General features: G+C 44.2%; 1 protein-coding gene across 2 annotated transcripts in view; it reads right to left on the bottom strand.

The window, feature by feature from the left end:
* Window positions 1-20,686, bottom strand: part of LOC125305831 (mannosyl-oligosaccharide 1,2-alpha-mannosidase IA) — a 197,521-nt gene that overhangs the window by 24,189 nt on the left and 152,646 nt on the right. The window lies entirely within an intron of this gene.

The raw sequence follows: 20,686 nt of genomic DNA, 5'->3' as shown, positions 1-20,686 counted from the left end.
GAAGCTAGCTCCAGCTACGACCACCGCCTCTCACAAGTTGAACAAGTCTGTGTGAAAATGCGGGCGAAAAACCAAGCACTCTGTTTAAAAGTAATTGACCTAGAGGCTCACTCTAGGCGTCAGAATATAAAAATTGTTGGCCTGCCCGAAAAGATTGATAAAAGAAGCCCTGTTGAATTTCTGGAGAAGTTTATCCCTGAACTGCTAGGTGCTAGCAATTTTTCCAGCCCTGTTGTTGTGGATCGAGCACACCGTCTAGGGAAACAATCTTCGGAGGAAAATGCACGACCGCGTGTGATGATAGCCCGGATTGATCACTTCCAAATCAAGGAGAAAATCCTACAGCTTTCTCGTGAACAATTCCCCCTGGCATACAACGAGGCGGCGATCCATTTCTTCCCAGTGGAGCCAGTCTTTGCCAGTGGAGGTGATTAAACAGCGCCAGGCTTTTGAAGATGTCCGAAAGAGGTTCAAGGAGGCAGGTTTCATCTACCCAGCTCGACTCCGGGTCACCTTGGGGAACTCGGAGCAGGTATTTTCTTCACTACAAGAAGCCGAGGTGTTTGCAGGGACTTTGTCTTGAACATTGCATGCGCTTGGGATGGCGTATATTATCTGGTATGTGACTTTGTTTCCTGCCATTACGCAGGTCGGGACAATCTCATGACCGTGGTTTAAATTTACTTGTGTGTTTTTTGCATAATTGGAGAGAGAGCATAGGGCTCTTTTTGTTAGCTTAGCTAAACTAGTCTTTCCTATGGTCTGGCAGCCTCTATGCCTGTTTGAGGGGAGCGTGTTCTCACTTTGTTTGGGGAAGTGGGACGGGGGAAGGGAGGGTAAGTTCTTAGTTGTGTGTTTTTTATTTTGTTTTCCTCTGTGCTGTTATCAGTGTTGCTGCAGGCATTATATTCCTACAGGAAACTCATATTAAGCCCACAAACCCATATTAAGCCCACAAGAGCAAAGTTGCTTAGGTGCAGCTGGGTCAATCAAATTTTCCGGTCCACATTCTCCAGTAAAGCTAGAAGAGTGGCTATTATGATTAGCAAGACTATTCCCTTTCCACCGTGTGTGATCCTAATGGCAGATATATCCTAGTGACAGGCTAGATTTGCTCATATCATGTCACACTTTTAAACATATATGGTCCCATTTTTGATGACCCAATTTTTTTCAGTAAGGTCTTTAATTTACTGCCCATTCTCTCAGACACACATGTGATTATAGGTGGTGACTTGAACTGTGTGCTTGACAATTTTTTGGATAGATCAGCCCAAACAAACCAGTTGCTCTCTGCTGCCTCCACAACCTGGAATAATTTAATGCTATCCACACATCTAGTTGACATATGGAGGCTTCAGCACCCCACACATAGGAATTATTCTTTTTTCTCACAGAGACACACATCTTTCTCTAGAATCGATTATTTTTTGCTTGACTCCAATTTGATATCAAATGTAATCTCCACCACATATCATAATATTTTAATTTCTGATCACTCTCCTATATCATTGATACTTGACCTCAACCATAAGAAACAGCAATATAGTTGGCGGTTCCATCCCTCACTTCTCTCCGACTCCTCGTTTACTCAGTTCATTTCTTCTAGGATCTAGGATTTTTTGGAAACAAACGATAACCTAGAAGTTACAGACTCCACCTTGGAAGCTTTTAAGGCTGTGACTAGAGGGCACATCATCTCTTTTGAAAGCTCAATGAGAAAAGAAAAGAAAAAATGTCTTTTAGAAATTGAAAAAGATCTAACACAACTAGAAACTGCCTATAAATCTTCTGCTAACTCCACCACCTTACAGAATATTCTTAAACTGAAGTATGAATATAATGACATTTTGTTTGCTCAAGTGCAGGACCAACTGTTTAGACTGAAACAAAAACAATTTGAACTAGGGGACAAGCCCCAGAAGCTATTGGCCTGACAGCTGAGAGGTTTGCAGGCTAGCAGAGCTATACATAAAATCTGGGGACATTATCACTGACCCCAGCAATATAAACAAGCGCTTCAGGGAATATTATCAACAATTATATACATCTAAAGCTGGGGGGGATGCCTTTACGTGGCTGGAGAATCTGAATCTCCCTAAATTGAGTGACACAGCGTGTGAGGCACTTAATGCTTAATCACCACTCAAGAGATTCTAGATGCTATAAAGTCCTTTCCTAATGGCAAGAGTGCTGGACCAGATGGTTTTGGAATAGAGCTATATAAGAAATTCCCCGAACAGTTGACTCATCTCTTGCTCAGGATGTTTAATCACTCATTTGAAACTTAGAAGTTTTCAAGCTCCTTATATGAAGCCAACATCTCACTAATTTCAAAAGAAGGGAGAGATGAGACTGAGCCCTCATCTTACCGTCCGATTGCATTGCTGAACTCTGATGTGAAAATTTTCACAAAATTGATCGCAAATAGGTTAAACAAACATATTGCCTCCATTATCCATGCTGACCAAACTGGTTTCATTCCTGGAAGGTTTTCCTTTTTTAATGTTTTAATGAACATAATATACCATGACTATAAGAAGGATCAGAAGGTGGCTGTCCTCTGCTTAGATGCAGAGAAAGCTTTTGATCAGATTGAGTGGGCATACATGTGGAGGGTGTTGGAGGACTTTGGGTTTGGTAGCCGTTTTATTTCATGGATTAAAATTCTATATGCCCATCCTTCTTCTTCCATTCTAACAAACCAAGAGAGGTCAGCTCCATTTCCATTACATTGTGAGACGCGCCAGGGCTGGCCCCTCAGCCCTCTCCTGTTTGCGATTGGTATTGAACCTCTTGCTATTGGTATCAGGCAACACAGCTCTCTCAAACCTATTCGTTTTGGTGATGTGGACCACCATCTATCTTTCTATGCAGATGATGTTGCAATCTTTATGTCACAGCCTGAGCAGTCTATCCCCATTCTGTTAGACCTTACAAAGTCATTTGGTCAGGTTTCTGGGTACACAATTAACTGGCAAAAAAGTGAACCATAAAGTGGAATTTCTGCATAAACTCCCATTCAAAGTTACAGACAAGTTGAAGTATCTTGGAGTAACTCTACCAACTCATATCTAAACTGAATTTTCATGAAAAGGTGGAACGATTAAAAGGTGATATTGGCAAGTGGCGCACACTCCCGCTTTCTATGGTGGGTCGTATAAATGCTATCAAGATGGTCTCACTGGCAAGATATCTCTTATATCTCTTTCAAAACCTTCCTATTTTCCTAACAAAATCATTTTTTAAACTACTAGACTCAATAGTCATGCCTCTTGTCTGGGGTTTTAAAGCTCACTCTGTAGAATATCAAAATCTCATTTACAAAAACCCAGAGAGAAGGGGGGATTTGGGTTACCATGCTTTCAGCAGTACTATTGGGCAGCAAATCTTAGAGCTCTTGCCTATTGGCGTGAAGGCTACAGCCTGGAAATTTCAACAACCACCCCTGTGTGGGTGGTCATTGAAAAGAAAGATGTTAAAGGCAGTTCACTTCACTATGTCCGCCAAAACCTGACTAACTTTGAATCCCTCCCTGAGGAAAGCAGGGTTTATAGTCTTTTGCTTCCAGATTCAAAACACTTGATGTCAGATTTTGTCAAGATATTTTCTGAACTGGTGAACTATGCCACCCACTCTTTGAGTAAAGCTTGGGAAGAGGAACTGGGTCTCCAGATTAATGATATTGTTTGGGAGGAGAGTCTAGGTAGAATCCAATACTGTTCTATTAATGCCAGACATCACTTAATCCAGTTTAAGGCCATGCACAGACTTCATTATTCAAAAACGAAATTACATAGAATATACCCTACTGTTTCCCGTTTGTGTGATCGATGTAAGTCAGCTGATGTTTCCTTAACCCACCTCTTCTGGACATGTCCAAAATTGTATGACTTCTGGTGTGGAGTATTCCATTGGTTTTCTGAAATGTATGGTTGTGTGCTCATGCCCGAGCCAGAGGTGGCACTGTTTGGCTACTCCCTGTCTCTATTGACTCACAGTCCCCTTGTACAGCACACCATTATGTATGGAATATTAATTGCAAAGAGACTAATTTTGAGGCTTTGGAAGTCAGAAGCAGTGCCACTCTTCAAGACATTGCTAACAGATCTTGCCTCTGTGTTACACATGGAGAAAATCCGATATGCCATGACGGACAGTCTTAAAAAATTCTACAAGATTTGGCAGCCATTCTTGGACCATCTTGCTCAATTTGATGGAGATCTTGAACAATTTTGAGACTCACAATACGCAATTTACCTATTCTTTGATCAATTCTGTTTTGATTTAAAGTACCAGTGATGCAACAGTACATGCCATTATCTTGAGTAATACGCCCTGTAATACTTCTTTGTTGTTTTGTTTTGTGTCTGTTTGTTTATTTGTTTTTTCTCCTCTTTTCTTTTCTTTCCATATAGACATGTGTTACTCCTAATTTATGTTCCATTGTACTAAACTACTTGGAAAACACTTAATAAACATATTGATAAAAAAAAAAAAAAAAGCACGCAAAATGTCCAGGCCTTAGGGATGCAGCATCGATTCTGTGATCGAGATGAGGAAAATGCCTTAACTTCCACAAAAGATCTCCAAAGCACCTCCAGAGTGGAGGTGTACCAGCTTTCAAATCCAAAATATTTGTCGAGCGTGACATTCAAATAAAACTGGGTCTGCATTATTTATCACACATAGGCATCCACCTACACCACCTCACCTCCCAATACACATACACCACCACCTGAAAAACACACACTCAAACACAAAAACATAAAGATCAAATGAATCAAAGATGAAGGCACCACAGTAAACAGATGCTGTGAGATGTACCCCTGCAGCGTGTTTAAAAAAAATAAAATAAAAAAAATAAAATGATAAAAAATAAAACAAATGAATGAACAGGCACAATCCGACATAACTGCCAGCAACCATCACTGAAACTGATAGGCTGGCGCATCCCCCAGGGGGCAAGAACCACCACTGCAGCTGTGCTTTTATGAGCTACCTCTTTAGCATTTCTGCAGTTTTGCTTCATATTGAATAGAATTTAATGCTGTACCAAAACAATACTAACATAGAAGTACATTTGATACCTTAAACCCTTTTGTTAAAACAAAACACTTAATTAGTGTTTAGTCTTGTGGTTACAGTTAGTGACCCGTGGAAGTGGAAACTTACTGTTCTCTTGTGTCCATTGTAAGGATGCTGACAGTCCTCTCCTGCATTTCATTTAGTAAGCACATTATCTTGTCAGGGCCGCTGCATAGGGACATCCTATAACTTAATCATGAGCTGCGTGGCTGTCTAACCAAGTGGGCAGTGACATGGGTGGGTTTGACAGGTGCCACTTCCCAGTGTCCCACTTTCAACATTGTGCAACATTGCAGCATAGTAGACAAATGCTTAATTAAGCAAAACATACACAAGGACAGAGGCCAAACCATTCTACATCTGAATGTTGCCTACAATGACCAAAATCCTCTGCTGTAAGTCATCAAAAAAAACAGTTCAGGGACATTTAGTTCTGTAACTGCTTTGAGTCCCCCGTATAACACATCCTCTCCTCTACTTCAGCAAGCAATTGAAGCCTTTTCCCAGAAGAAGGTGCTGCCCTAGGTAGGACTTGGTCATTAAAGGCCAACTCCTGGTATCAACTGGTTGGCAACAGTGGCTAAGGTTAATGAACCAGCTACTTTTTCCATTATGTAAAGAGCCTTGGGCTGTAGGGGAGATCACCCTGGAGCCTCAGAGAATCTACACTCACGATAGCTGGCAGGAAGTGGGCAGCCAAGTGTCACAAAACTTTGTCTGACTTCAAATCACTGACCACACCTTTAAGTGCTTTTAAGGGCAACTTAACCCAAGTGGCAGAGCGAGGGAGTGCATGGTGTGTTCACTCACCTCACTCAGGTGCTGGTTTCTTTGCCGCTGCGAGTGGCCACATTAATCATACTAAGTGATGTACAAGAGCCATAAATCACTCGCGGAATTAACCGCTTTCATTTTCTAATGAGGCTCCAGGAAATCTCCCAACTTGAGCACTTGAGCAACAGCTGCCCCACTACCGATTAACGAAGAATCACAGTCAGGAAACACAATGTCGCAATGACCCGTCTATTTTCTCACAAGAGTAGGAAGGAAAGACGTCTCAGGCTTATGTTTCACAAGTTCACAGAGTGGGCGTCTGGTGTCACATTGCTCTGCATAAAATCTCCCCGGATGTCCTTCACCTTCAGCTTCCATTACTCCGCAGAGGTAAGTATCTGTTGCCGTGGCAGCAGCAGCATCCGTCTGATTGCCACTTGCCCCTGTTGCCTGCGGGGAGAACGCAGGCGCTCGGTGAAAGACAGGTGAGGTAACCATCTGTCATTGTTGCCACAGCTTCTCCTGTGTACTGAGTTACATCATAAAATCCACCGATCTTAACCTCAGCATGTCCAGGATGCGTTCCTCACAAACGTCCTGTTCCAAGTACAAATCTCACACTTCTTCCTCCCCGTCCTCTCTCTATCTCTCTCACTGCTTGGCTTTTGATCCCCCCCCACCCCACCCATTCCATCATCCTACTTTGCTTCAGAGCTGACTTCTACTCAGTGGCTCCTTCAGACACACAGGGTGTTTTTTCCCCTGCCACACACATCCCCTGTGATAGTGTTTATTGTTAGAGGTGTTATATAAATAAGCGACTGTAATTCCATTACAACACACTGCTATGCTTCACAGTTTATAGTCACAAGCTGCATTCATTCACAATGTGCCTGTTTATATAGGGTATTCTTCTTCTTGGTGAAAAGATCAAAACACAGGTAAACAGAGTCGAGGGACATGTAGTCGTGCAGACAAGAACCCCACCCCCACCACCTACCCTCTCCCACCTACCCCCACCTACCCTCTTCTCCGAAGACACAAGGCCTTTCAACAATTCAGATGTCTGGGTAGGCAGAAACATGCACTCACCTGTATTTAAAGGAGGGGGGGGGCTGTTTGTAAATGTCAGCTTCGCTCCTCGTTAAAGGGGGGCAACAGCACACTTCCTGCGGCATCCAGCCACTTTCGCATCTCATAAAAACGCCTCGTTCAGCCCGAAGAGCCTCGTTAAAAACTTTTTAGTCCGGGCCGCTGGCTGTCAGGCCTGTCAGTACGCATCGGGTCAGGCCCATGAAGCGATGACAGGATGAGCTATTGGGCCTTTGGTGCTACCTTGTTTTTTTTATTTCTCTCGCAAAAGCCGGACAAGCAGAGGATAAAAAAGACTGTTGCAAAGGTATTTTGAGACATTAGTCTTTTCAGAGTCTATAAACAGTGTAGGGCCTGGCACTGTGAAGTTAAATTTACATAAAATGGTAAACAAATGAGCATACGGATAAAGACTGTGATGTGTCTAAATTTACCTCATTAAACAGTAACGACAGCATTCTCGCTCACTGTCCTACATAACACTGCCCTACTGCTTGAAACACCATGGCTCAGCATCTCTACATCAGAAGCACTGCTGTGTGTGTGTGTGTGTGTGTGTGTGTGTGTGTGTGTGTGTGTGTGTGTGTGTGTGTGTGTGTGCGTGCGTGCGTGTGCATGCGTATGTGTGCGTGTGTATGTGTGGGTGGGTGAGATCCTCAGAACGCAACTACTTCACTTCAAGTGTGGACACAACATAGCCAGCATTCTCTCTCACTGTCCTATACAACCCTGTCCTACTCTGTGAAACATTGCTAAGCATCTCTACACCAGCATTTCTGAGCCTCAGTGATATTATGTTAGAGGGTCCAATTCAAACTTACATAAAGGTGCAAAATGGATCCCCCCCAAAACCAGGAGTTTACCAGCAGAGCATTTCCCTGTCAGGGGTTCAGTTTCTTCAGCTAATTAAAAGTCAGTGTGACGTGAAGCAGGTCTATTTCCTGGACAGGACTCCACTGAACTAAACCTTTCATAAAGACTGCAAAGCTGCCCACAAGAGAAATAAACTCAGAAGAAAATCACAAGGGAATATAGTCCAGACGTGACGTGTGTGTGTGTGTGTATGTGTGTGTTGGTGTGGGGTCTAGAGTGACTGTGTATGTGTGTGTGTGTGTGTGTGTGTGTGTCTGTGTCTGTGTCTTTCTGTCTCTGTGCATTTGTATGTTTCTCCACAAAGTCCCATCCACCCCTGTGTGTTTGTGCGGTTGCACTTGGGGGAAATGAAGTGACAAAGTCAGTGGGCTTTGGAGTGACACAGCATGTAATCCACGTCCTCCTCCCTGCCAACAGCCAGAAGCCTGGAGCCCGCCGAAACAAGGAACCGACAGTTCATCTTCACACCAAGGCTGCACGCTTCAGATAACACCCGTTAAAAAACTCCATCATATTTCCCCACTCTCTCTCTCTTTTCCTCTCTCCCACTCGCCTTTTCTACCCTCTTCTTGTCTTCATCATGTTAAAAAGAAAGCAAAAACCCCTCAAAACTCAATTACAGAGCTCATCAAAGGACACAGCACTTCCACCAGCTGTCTCCACCTTCAAGAGGCAAAACAAAGGAGGGGATGCTCTCACGTCGAGCACATTCCTATTGTCACTCTCAATCCCGGCCCTTCAGAATCATCAACCCTCACGCCTCGGCCCTTAGCAATCACTAACCCTCGCGCTGCCATTAACAAGATGCAACCACTTCCCCTGCATCTTATCCCTCGACTGTGCGAGCGAAATCGAGAACAAAAGGAGCCGACTTGTGGTGCAGTCGCGCTGCCGTACACAGTTCACACAGCGCCTGCTCTGCCTGGTCTTCTCATTAGTGGCTGAGGTTGTTCGCCGTCTGCCCCAGGATGGTGAGCATGTCGTATGTCATGGGGCTGGACAGATGGGGCTTGGGGTAAAAGCATCTGGTGTGAGAAAGTGGCGTTCGCACATTACCAGACCGCCACGCTAAGTTGGACACATGGACGAGAGGACAGCAGCTGAGCCCTGACTATGTTATGTATGTGTTATTATCGCAGACACACACACACACACACACACACACACACACACACAAATTCACATGATGGCTCATACACCCAAATGCACACATATGCAAACACACACACACACGTACACACTCATACACACAGAAGGCAAGCCATGTGGAAAGCTAAAAGCAATGGTAAGCCCGGTGCAGGGTAGCGTCCTGGCTCCAGGTCACCAACTTGGCATCATCAGTTTTTGCCCCTTGTGCCTGTGCGAAACAACATATGTTGGCTCTGACATTTCCCCTCGACGCGCCGCTTAAAGCCCTGACATTTCACGGGCCCGCTCCTACCTGGGTCACCTGAGATGATCATCTCTAGAGGAGGAAGCGCAGACGTCTTACCGCAGCCAAAGCCGTGACCTTTTCCTCCAAGGCTGCCAAACTGGCAAAGCTTTGTTCTTTCACCTTCTTTCTTTCTCTCTCTCTCTCTCTCTCTCTATCACTCTGTCTTTCTCTTTCTCACTCTCTCTCTCTCCTGTGTGCGCACGACCACACTAATACAGAGAGCTTTGGGGGGTTTGGCAGATGAACGCGAAACAAATTTCGCTGGACTTGATGTCGGTGTTCTCAGGGCGTTTCAGCTTTTCGCTTGGCTCCTGCTGCAAAGTCTGGACCCCGCACCAAGAGATTTATTACAGACCAAGCAGGAAGCCACGGGCAAACGAGAGTAGAGAAGAGAAGAGAGGAGGAGAAGATATGAGAAAACAGGAGGGGAAAAGGGCAGAAATAAGATGAGAGGAGGGGAGAGGAGTGGGGAGTGGAGGAGGAGAGGAGACGAGAGGAGAAGAGAACCGAAAAGAGAGGAGAGGAGAGAGGATGGTAGAGGAGAACAGAAGAGAGGAGAGGAGAGGAGAAGAGAACAGAGGAGAGGAGAGGAGAGGAGAGGAGAAGAGAACAGAGGAGAGAGGATGGTAGAGGAGAACAGAAGAGAGGAGAGAAGAAGAGAACAGAGGAGAGGAGAGGAAAAGAGAACAGAGGAGAGGAGAGGAGAGAGGATGGTAGAGGAGAACAGAAGACAGGAGAGGAAAAAAGAACAGGCAGACAGGGAGCATTTTTCTCCTGATCTGCCCTGCCTGCTATGGGTTTCTGAGGAAGGTGATGAATAGCCTGTCTCAAAGGGGGGGCCTGTCCCTCTGAGTGATACGATGCCCTCACTTTCACTTATTGTGATGATTTTTTAAACCCACTGTGTGACAACAAACAACTTTAAGATATATGAATATCTTTCCATCCAGTCATCCAAGGTCAAATAATTTTTTTCCCTCGTCGCCATCATCTGCTAGCAGGTGGCTGCCATTTCTCTCCCTCTCTTTAGCATAGTAGCCATTTACACGGCCAACCCGGCCATCAGTTGGCTTTATTTCCGTGCGTAGATTGCGCTCAAGTTTGTTCCTCCAGGGACACAAGCTTCATCAACACATAAATGGAGACTTGTGAAGACGTACATCTCCCTCGCTCCACACAGCCCCCCTTGCCAATGCCACCGGCCAACCTCTTCCCTGAAATCCTCCTCTGTGACTTCTTTACCCCGCGGGTTCCTCCCAGCCGTGCGTAGCCATATGTCAGAGGACTGCTCAACACCAGTTGAACAGGGTTCCCCGTTGCCTGGCGCCGCGTTGCTATGGTTTCAGCCAAGGAGATCAGCGCTCACTCCATCTGTTTGATCAACTGTGAGCTCAGAAGGAGGAAAGGAAAGAGTCTTCTCTCGGTGATTCACAACGCTGTCATTCTAACTAACCCCTCCAGTTCTCTCCAAAAACATGGCTAGAATACCAACAACAAAGACCCTTCCTAAGCCCATGCAGCTAGCACGTCTTCAGATACCACTGCTTCACTACATGTACTGCTTCATCTTTGGGCCCCAGTCTTATTGCCCCCCTCAAGGGCACATTAGATTTTATTGCCACCTGAGGGTATCTTCACCCCAGAGCTGGTCAGAAGCCAGTAGGCTCAGGCATGTCCTCCATCTGTCCTTCACACAAGGAGGAGCGCGGTGATGAACAGCTGGTCAGCATTCAGCTCGGCTCTAGAGGCTGGGAGGCTATAAGGATTCCATTCAGGATGCAGCAGGTGGCAATGATGTATGGGGACAGGGATCCAGATGTCCGATATGGCCACAGGGCACTAAAATATTCCATACAATAAAATCCAATGATAAACAGCAGTGACTACAGGATCAGATACAAAACAACCAAACCAAAATAAATTTCATATTTTACCAGCTTATCTGTATCAACTCATTTTCAAATAATCATCAGAACTTAGCGAACTTAGCACCATCTACAACATTTGAGGTCGGGAAGTTCTATATTCTGAATAGAATCTGAGTATGACGTATCAGGCTAATTAGGATTCACATGGCAGTAATTTTAAAGCATCGTAGCGCTCTAGAATCTTTGGTTTAAAGTGCTACACTTTAGACTTGGAACTTAAAAGCTAAAGGTAACATCACAGTAAAAAGCAGATTGTCCATTAAAACTCATGATGAATGTCAGCTGAGAATTTATCTCAGTAAGGGTTTTGTCGTCATCTGGGCATACAGATGGCATCACAAACAAAAATACAAAAATTGCAAACAAGAAAGCTTAAGCTGTCTCACTCGTTAAGAGACTCAGAAATGAAGGGGAAAGATGTAGGATGTACTTATTTATCCTCTCTTCTTCTCCCTTGTACTCTGCCTGGCAGTGCTACCTGTCATGTAAAGGTGCTATTCACGAGGCGCCTGTGGAGAGAAGCACACAGTCCAGCACCTTTTGACACCATGACATGTCAGCTTCAAAAACACAACCCTGGGCGGTCGGGGCTATCTCATCCTGCACGCATACACCAGAGCCTGACAACACGGACCAGGCCCTGTCTTATTCATGTTCATACACGTGCAGGTGCATCTCAAAAAAATTTGAATATAGTGGAAAAGTCTATTGCCCGGCCCAGACTGAGAGATTAAATGTTCAGGAAACCATTGCCGGTATTTTGACTTAATTGGCTGATTAGAGCTCTTCTAAGGTCGACATTTCTGAATTATTATTCTATAATTATTTTTTACACTAATATTATGAGGTACTGGATTTTTTTATTTATTGTGCTGTAAACTATAATGATCAAGATTAGAATAATCAAGATTAAAACAAATAAAAGGCTTAAAATATTTCATTTTATGTGTCGCTTTGGACAAAAGCGTCTGCTAAATTCCATAACCATTCCATAACCATGTGTAATGCATCTAGATTATATGAAAGTTTCACTTTTTTAAATAAAATATTCTATTTTTTTTGTGCTGCACCTTTACCATCTCAGGCCACTCTGATGGGCAATGGTGAGGAGAAAGTGAGCACAGCACATTGCTACACAGTAGACAGAAAGGGGGCCAGTAACTTAAAATAATTCACAGGGAAATTATGTCGGAGATCACTTTGGAGAGCACTTTGGAATGATAGAAAAGGCACGGCCCCCTTTTTGTGCATGCCAAGACCATGGTACTGTCACAAGAGATTGAGATGCAGACCTTCCAGAACTTGATGGCCGCTGCAGTTTCAGGTTCATGAGCAGCTGTAACTTAGTTACCCTGGCACATGCACTGCCCCACTTCCCACTCCCACATCCCTAGCATGTGTGGTTATGTGGTTCCCTAACAATCACACAAATTTGACTTAATCCAAAAATTTATTATTAATTGACTTCACCTCTCAGAGTTAGGCAATTAGCTCTGTTTACACAGCAGCCCTTTCTGCTAAAAAAAAGGTCGAGGAGGAGGAAAAAGAAGGGGAAAAAAAAGGGAAGAAAAAGAAACAGCACTACGTCATGTTCCGCTAGCCTGTCTGTGTTGGCCATCGGCGTGTGGTGAGGCATCAGGTGGAGCTGTCAGTGTCAGTGTCGATGCAGACACCTACTGTATCAGACAACCCACAGCTGGGGTGACCCAGGGGAGGTAGGTGGTTGGGGGGCTTTTCCAGATCAGTCAGTCCACACAGCACCCTGCCTTGGGTGAGGAAAGAGCGCACCCTTTGTGAAAACTGACTAGTAGATAGATAGATAGATAGATAGATAGATGCGTAGATAGATATACTTTATTCATCCCCAAAGGGAAATTACAGTATTCTCATGGTATCCCTATGATGGTGATTCACTGTACAGTATTAATGTGTGTGTGGCTTTTGTGAGTACAATATACTCACAGACAGGTACCAGCCTCTTCAGCCTTAAAGCTGATTTATGGTTCTGTGCCTCTAAGGGCTGTATTTTGCACACTAACGCATGGCGTAAAACTCGTTTTCCACCCGGCGCGAAGTTTAATTCCTTATTTGCACGTTTATTTGCGCCCAGGGGTGTGGCAATTAACAACTTAGGGAGTGGCTTAGCGCATTGTCTAAAAATCGCTATTGTACACCTGGTCAGAGGTCTATGGCGAGTTGTTTATATGTTATTTTAAGAGCGCATTGTCAACAGTCATATTGGCGGGTGCACCTATCATCCATGAACGCACACCAGCGCACATCCAAGCAAAAGATTACAAATTGCACGATTACAATGGGAAACATAATTAGAATAAAGATATTACGAAATACTGTACATCTCATGATGAGTAGTTATTCACCATCATTTGCAAATTGGTAATGACGGTTAAAAGTGATTAGGGGAGAGGCGAGAGACACGTATGGAGCACTGCTGAAGACGGACTGTCACGAGATATAAGAAACTCCTCTGCAGCATAAATGCTGTTTTATTCAGTCATTTGAGCAATATTAGGGTAAGTGTTGCTTTTTCCAGCCTATTTTTTCGATGGTAACCCATTGTCAGTCAATAGTGAAAGTAACTGCATATAACTGTATTGTCGTTGACTGACACCATGGTGAAGTTAGTTTCACTTTGAGTTCAAATAATACAGGAGTGCAAATGCGTGAAGGTTATGCTACGCTTTAGAAATGCATGGTTTAGTGGAATTCCATACGGTCTCGCAAGTAGCCTCCTTCAAATGTGCCGTTGAATGTCAAAATACCGATGCATTTATTTGACATTGTGCTTTGCACTGTTAAAGGGAATGACAGATGTCATTCTCATTGGTTTAAATGATGTTACGCCCCGAACACACCCATGACTGATTAAAAAACTTAGGAACACCTTGTTGCGCCATGCGCTCGACGTTTGATAACGAAAACCCCTTCCAATGTGGACTGGACACATCCTACTAAATTTGAATAAGCTTTTGACGAGTGACGATGTGCTTTTGACTGTCATGATAGGGCCATAAATCTTTTTCAGCTGTGAGTATTGTGTGTCTGCGTAGCTCACTACCAAAATGATAACTGGAGTGGCAAATTCCATAGATTGGCGAGCATTAATAAATATTAATGTGATGGTTTGCCTTTTCTTGCTTAGGTTTTGTAAGATTTTGCAAAAGTTACTGAGAAAAGGACACAATATATTCCAACAACCTTGTTATTGTAACCAAAAAAGGCATCTGAGGTTGTTTGTGTGGTGTCTGCCAGCCAGTTTATGCTAGCAAGTGAACTTCCCACAATTGCCCACAAAGTGCTGCTTGCTGGCAAAGTGCAGATTTTAAAATGTTTGTCTGAGGTGATTTGCAAAGCTTCTGTCAGCAAACTACCAACAAGGCTGCTAAAGTACACCGACTATCAACACACAGGGCGAGTTGACCAATCAGTCCTTGTGGTCTACATCGCCTTGAAATGACAGTTTGGAGGAGGTGTAGCGGCATAGGGGTTGTAGTGGGGTACGCGGTGTCACAGAGGCTCTGTGTGGCGATGCTGTCGCTTTGAAGCAGAACCATGAATTGGGCTTTAGACTAAGCAGACTTGCTAACAACAACAACATGCTGCTGTATATATGTATCTATGTTATTTTATTAGGCAGAAGCACTCTTCAGCAAATTGATTCTCAGGCATCTTAAATCTAAGCTTTTAAAATGGTTTAAAATGGGCTATATATAATGAAAGGCTGCCATCACTCATAGCCAGTCCTCCCACAGTGCGGGCCTGGCTTGGTCAGAGCGAGTGTTTGCACTGCAGGCCCTGTCACACCGCATGACTAGCCTGCCACGTTTCCAGCAGTGCTCTTAGGCCATGGTCTCCTCACATTAGGTGCAGCTCTCAACTGAAGCAGACTGCATCCACTTCAAAGACAGCAGGACACAGAGGCGTTTCTAACCGGATCTGTGCTTTACGAGAAAGGATCCACTTGTGTGTCACCCAGCATCAACACAACGAAGCAGGAGGATAGTTTTAAAGGTTTCACTCTGTTCAAATGTGATTCATTCACAAGACTGCCACAACACAGGGCACAGTGCAGAGACCTTTAACAACACTGTCACCATTTTAAGTGCACTTTCAACAGGTAAGTAAGAAGTGCATTAGCGTACATCCACCTGTGGAGATACTGACCTTTTGGAGAGGTGAAGTTGTGTGAGGCCAACAACATGTCTCTTCGCCTCTTTTTGTCACACTGCATGGTAAATCTGGAACTCGAGACATGCTTTGCATCAAGTATGTTATGGAGGAAATATGAGTACATCTTGCGCTGTTTACCGTTGCCCAAACAGAGTTGTGTCCTAAAGCTGAAGTGGCAGATTTGTTTGATGCATGTGCATTGTAAGAAGTGGTTGCCAAGTTTAATGTATTCCTCCCTATTTAACATGCATTCTTCCTCCCTGTCTCTTTTCAATTCACCACGTCACTGACATTATGTTAGAATCTGCCACCAATCATGCCAATTGGGACACACAGAAACGCACTGCTCTTGTCCTAGTGCCTGGAACACAAAAGGAAATTAAGCAAAAGGGGAAAAGAGAGGGGGGGAAATCCACTGAAATTGAAACGGCTGTCAGATGTTGCAGGCTATTTCTGTCTGGAGCAGATTGAAAGAAAAAAACGATAATGTTTTGCCAAGAGAACAATGCGCTGCAATTTGCCATACCCTGTCGCAGTTACGACGGTTTCATCAGAGTCAGAAAGACACAAGAAACGAAAGCCTCGCAATTACAAAAAAGCACCAAGAAAATGAAGGCGTCATTGTCTTCGGGTGCCGATTTGGCAGCGAATCACAACTGACACGCCTCTGGTAAACATCCAATCAGCCTGGGGGCAGTTTACGGCAGAACGGCCTCAGCATCTCCTCTTTTCTCTGATCTCTCCTGCCTGCTCGGCTGTCCGGGAGGAAAGGGGTGATAAATACAGCACATCGGTTTATTACCCCGGAGACCTGTGGGGGAATTAACCACCTGTGGGGACTAGGACAGGCTGGACAGACATGAAAGAGACTCGCTCAGGAGAGGGAATGAAAGCTAATGTTCTCTTGCTAAAGTTCTACCTTGCCCAAGACAGAAAATAAAATGAGAAAGGGAGGGAAAGAAAGAATGAATGAGAAAAAGAGAAAGAGAAAGAGAGAGATAGAGAGAAAGAAATAAAGGACAATGAAGAAAAGGGGAGATGAAGCTATAGAATCATGCGAAGACCAAGCATATTATGTTGTTCCTACACAAATGTTTTTGAAATGCAGAAGATGTAAAAGACTTACATAAAGAATAGCAGAGGTATTTGTAAATAATGGGTTCAAATCACGCACCAGCAATAACTCCATAAAAATGAGGCCATATTCCTGCTAGTCTGATTGGTTCAGATTAATAACATTCACACATAAACAAAAATAAACAAACCATCTGCCATTATAAGTGAAGGAAGACACAGACAGAAAAAAAATATCTACAGTGAGCAGAAACCCATAGTGAGCACTAATAAGAGATGATTTTGAAAAAGCAACAAATGCCCTGAAGTCTGTTTCTGGCAAAGGGGAAACAAGTGGAGTGCAGGGTGGCAGAACTAACAGCCACAGAAGGGAGCGGCACCATTGGACTGGCCTGGCCTGGGTCCACATCGGATCAGGAGCACGTCCACTCCTGAGTCGTCGCAGACGTCATCCCAGCTGTCTTCAAAAGGGCTGATGGGAATGCGGTGGACTGAGACCACAGACACACTGTGAAAGTCTGGAATGTAATTACGACCAAACAAATCGTCCCTCGCCCCAGCACACACACACACACACACACACTGTTCATTGGCCTGTCAAACACGGTATCCCTTGGCCAACCCCCAGAACACTCCTCCATGAGGTCCCAAGCCACCACGATGGCTGATTGGACGTTTAATATCAAGTTTTATATCAAGTTTTGATCATTTTTCATCTTTATCAATTTTCTGCCTTTGAAGTGTTGATATGATTCAGAACAATGCAACAGTGCAGCATTTAGAGCATAAACAATATGTCAGATCTAACAGTGACGTAACACCACTACAGGTTGTGTCAAAATGGGGTGAAAAGGTGAAGGGAGGGTGTGGGCTAATAGACACATAAATGTCCACTTTCATCATGGGTACAAGGTAATTGTGCCCACTTTGTCAGGGGCATTGTGGGGATTCACAATATATGACTCATAGTTCTCTGCTTTGTTTTTGCCTACATCCATCCTCAACTCCTGACTCCCATGTTGCCATGGATACCATCGAGCCATGTTAGCCAGAGGTGAGACTGGGCTTTTGGGCGTCTTTTCACCTGCGTCTCCCAAAACAGGGAGCACCCTATCAACCAAAGACCCTAACATTCAAATTGGTAATAAAGATGTTATTTTTGTTAATCTTGTTACTTTTATTACTTTTTACAAAGCTCTTCACATCTAGTGTTTTGGATTGTGTTAACAGGAATGCATGACTGGCTTAGAGGGAAAGTGTTAAGTGAGAGAGAGAGAGAGAGACAATGAGAGTGAGGTCAAAATGAAAAAGTAAAATAGATAGGTAGATAGGCTTGTGATGGCTACACATCAAGACTTCCACCTGACGACCCCCTGGTTTCAGCACGGATCTCGGATTGCCTTTCAGACATAGCTACATGGATGAAGGCACCACCACCTCCAGCTGAACCTCTCAAAGACTGAACTGCTGGTCATCCCAGCTAAACCTACCATACACCCGCGACATCAACATCAAATTTGACTCCCTGTCTGTTTCACCGACCAGGACTGCAAGAAATCTAGGAGTTGTTCTTGACAACCAACTAAACTTCTCGGATCATGTTGCCTCAGTGGCCCGGGCATGCCGTTTTGCACTCTACAACATACGGAAAATCAGGACTTACTTGACTCAAGATGCTACCCAACTTCTGGTTCAGGCAATTGTCAGTGAGACTACTGCAATGCCCTCCTGACAGGAGAGTGAAACCACTTCAGATGATCCAGAGCGGGAGGTCTACAACCAACCCAAAAGGGCAAACCCGCTGCTCATCCAGCTACAACCTATGGCGGCCCAGCATCAAATTCAAGTCTCTAGGCCTACAAAGAGTCTCGGTTCTGCTCCCACCTACTTGAATGCCCTCATACAGACTTACACTACCTCCAGAAGCGCTCCTCTGAGCGGCCAGCTCTACCAATCAAGCCAATCCAAACTTTTCTCATCTGTTGTTCCTGTTGGTGGAACACACTGCCAGTTCCTACAAGGGCAGGGACATCCTTTTCACTTTCAAAAAACTCCTGAAGACCCAGCTCTTTAGAGAACACCTACTCTCATAGCAACACTTACAACAAGTCTTACTGATCCTAGCACTCACCAGCCGTTTTAAACTGACAAGTAACTGTTAAAAACAGCACTCAGACGCGACTTATTCTTACTGTACTCTAATGTTTTTTGTTTTTTTTAAACTGTCCTAAAATTGTGAGAATTGTTCTAAAGCGTACTGTTTACCATGTTGTTAGTCGCTTTGGTTAAAAAGCGTCAGCCAAATGTAATGTAATGTAATGTAATGTAATGTAAAAGACTGAACAGGGCCAATGAGCTGCCTCTCTGTCTAATGGATTGATAGATGGGCCTGCTAGCCACGCTAAACACCAGACTTCCAGCTAGGGCCTCACAGCGTGGGCAGCCTGCCCAAATGTCCACCGAGTGTAGAGGAGGTAGAGAGATGTGTGTGTGTGTGTGTGTGTGTGTGTGTGTGTGTGTGTGTGTGTGTGTGTGACAGAAATAGGGATTGATTGAGAGAGAGAGTGAGTGAATGAGTGAGTGAGTGAGTGAGTGAGTGAGTTTGAACAAGTGAAAGTTTGTGTGTGTGTGTTTCTCTGTGTGTGTACACATGTGTAGGTGTGTGTATGTGCATGCAGATTGGTTGCCTTCTGCAATACTTTCATCTGTAAATGAGTCACCTTCTAGTTTTCCTCTCTGGTGGGAGGCTTTTGGCTCCAAAATGCAAAGTGACAACATTTTTTTGACAGGCAGCATCATTCAGTTGTTCAGTGAAGGCCTGGATAGTGTCCCAGATTTTTGGATTAGGTTTCTATGCATATGAAACAGCATATCCAATGACAGACTTGGACTGCAATTTCTCCACTCTCCCCTTCTGGGGGTGACTGAAAATCTCTGGTGAAGGGGGAAAAAGAGAGAGAAATCCAAAGGTGAATTAGATTTGTCATTCTGCAATGGCAAAATGGAAATGAATTTCAGAGAGAAGGATTGCATTGATCCCAACACAGAATACCAACACTGTTTCCATGAGTATCAGTGTGTAACTGCACAAGGGAAGGACACAATGTCAAATGATTTAGACTCCGCAGATAGGGACACAATCAGTACACATTAAGAGAGTCCCTTTTTGTTTATGTTGAAGTCAACTCAAGTGTTATTGCTTCCATAAAAAACATTATGAAGATACTTTGTGACAACATTGGCTCTAAAATATAGATACTAATCTGATTATTAATGTATCTAATAATTTGGATTTGAATGACTAGATGTGTTAAAAGAAAGAGACATCACTTGACCTCTGCTTTGCCCTCCTCATTCTCTAGGGATCAAAGGTCAGCTCAACTGTCACCATACTGAGGCAATAAGAATGGAAGCAATGTTGGGAGGTGAGTCAGTGGCCAATTACTGCTGACCAGTTGACCTCTGATCAATGGCTCCCATTACAATACACTCACAGACACAGTGGGGGGTGCTCAGGGTCAGAGGTCATGTGCTCCCCATGGGGGGAAACAAAATACAAAATGATGATCCACTCTAAGGCAAGTTTATTACAGGGCGAACCAGCATAGAAAATGAAAACTGCCCTGTCTCAAATCCTACCAGTGTCTTTGTGTTTGATATCAAGTGGTGGGGGGAGAGAAAAGAGAGCTCATACCATGTAAGAGTTGACAAGTGACAACGAAGGGAAACTTGAAGAGTCGTCTCTGCCTAAAGCGCATGAGGCAGGATGACTACAGTTCAAACAGGCAGGAAGAGATTTCCTGAGAAGACAACAAAGAGGCAAGAGACACCATAGGACATTTGGTGGCTTGTGTCCCACTCATGCATTTTGGCTCTCTTCTGTGTTTCACAGCAGAACAAGTTTTCTGAGGGCTAAGACAGCGACCCTCACACTGTGATTTCACTGCACAGTAGTTTCAATTAAATTCAGCTCTGATCTACCCGCCGCAAACCATTCCCAGTTTAAGCTGTAGAGTACAGAGGGTACAGAGGGCAGTGTGTGTGTGTGTTTGTGTGTTTGTGTGTGTGTGTGTGTGTGTGTGTGTGTGTGTGTGTGTGTGTGTGTGTGTGTGTGTGTGTTTTTGTGTGTGTGTGTGTATAAGGGAGAGAGGGGTGTGTGTGTGTGTGTGTGTGTGTGTGTGTGTGTGTGTGTGTGTGTGTACAAGAGAGAGAGAGAGAGAGAAGAGAGAGA

Source organism: Alosa alosa, chromosome 13, assembly GCF_017589495.1.
Source record: "Alosa alosa isolate M-15738 ecotype Scorff River chromosome 13, AALO_Geno_1.1, whole genome shotgun sequence".
NCBI lineage: Eukaryota > Metazoa > Chordata > Actinopteri > Clupeiformes > Clupeidae > Alosa > Alosa alosa.
This window is presented reverse-complemented; position numbering and strand designations above follow the sequence as displayed.